Source organism: Musca autumnalis, unplaced genomic scaffold (genome assembly GCF_047663935.1).
Source record: "Musca autumnalis isolate F117 unplaced genomic scaffold, ASM4766393v1 scaffold_4, whole genome shotgun sequence".
NCBI classification, from domain to species: domain Eukaryota; kingdom Metazoa; phylum Arthropoda; class Insecta; order Diptera; family Muscidae; genus Musca; species Musca autumnalis.
In genome coordinates, this window is record NW_027411977.1 from 142,307,496 (window position 1) to 142,309,093 (window position 1,598).

Below are 1,598 nucleotides of genomic sequence, written 5' to 3' on the forward strand. Positions count from 1 at the left end.
ATAACTTCAGGGTTGTATCTCGTCATCTGTTATCATTCTTCATTACCCTACTCAAACACAGCCCTGTAATTGGCACCACTTTTTATTCACCAGCATCTACTTGCCGTTTCCGCGCCTCATTTTTAAAACGGTGTCTTGTTCGGTCGGTTGTGCGAAGAAATGTTGTCGGGTTTTTCGTTTCATTTTTTATTAAAAAAAAACTGCAAAGACCACGCAACACGATTTTGATCCGAATGATTGAACTGGACAGTGAACTATGAACTAGATTACTGACCTAGTTCAGTTTAAAGAGCTGAGCTCATGGTAGAATAAAGTAAAGGTAGGCCACAGCTCACAGCTGATTACAATTTTTTTCTTTTTATGGCCTAATCTGTCAAAAGCAGGGTTGACATTTTGTACTGTTTTTGTCATTATGCAATCATAAAGGTAGATGTATCGCTGAATTGTTCCAACAAAAATTTCTGCTGTAACACTATATCTTAAAACTGAAAACAAGGACAAAAAATGTGTATTCGCGTGGCAAATTAAAATTGTTGATTTTTTTAGCAAAACTTACGAATGAAAGTTTTATCAAATATTGATATTAATTTAAATTTGTTCCAAAAGTACGGGAATGTAAAAATTACAATTTTTGTAAAAATTCTGCTGACATTTATCTGCAAATCGGATGCCAGCAATCACGATGTCAGATTAGCCAAACTTGTCAAGTAGAAAATAAGTGAATGACATTTTTTCACTGTCATAAGTTTGGGAAGAACTTTTGCTATTTTTTGAACACTTTACCAACAAGAATATTCTGGAGCCTAGCTAAAGAAATGTTTTTACACTATATGGCACTTTTAACATATAAAAAGTGAAGCTCTAAGTTCCATATGTTTTTGTAATACGGGATAGCTATGCAGGTACATCTACCATTATTATTGTACCATGCCATTTGACGTTTTAAGCCATGGCTGCAGGGTGGCATTTCTCAGTGATTTTCATACCTGGCCTACCTCTCCTTTATTGTACCATGGCTGAGCTATTGAACTAGATCTTTAAAATGAACTAGATTGCACAACTCTAATGTTGAAATGAAAACAAAACAGAGTTGAATTTTTTGATCAATAATAAATATCAACTCTGCATGTCAACACGGTTTTGACAGAATAAGCCATAACAAAAAAAATTGTAATCAGCTGTTAGCTGTGGCCTACCTAAGAATTATTGTACCATGGTTATACCGATAGCAACAGTGTTGTCAACTTTTATTTGAACTTTTCATTTACAATTTTGCGTTTTAATTTTACCGATTTTTGTCGGTAACTCAAAAAATGTGTTAGAAAATCGCACTACTGGTCTTAATTTTCCGATTTTCCCCTTATATATGGATGGAATTTTACCACCATTTTTGCAATTTTTCCATTAATTCCCAAAATCTGTTGAATGGCGATAACATGACAACCAAATGGCTACCTTTCATGGTTGTTTCATTTAGGAATGTTTTATAATTGTTTATACCTGGCAACACTTTTCGAGATGGTAACGCCTCTCAGTCATTCTTACTTTGTGGTAGTTCGCGGTTCACATGGTACGCAGGTGCATCCGATAAAAAAAAT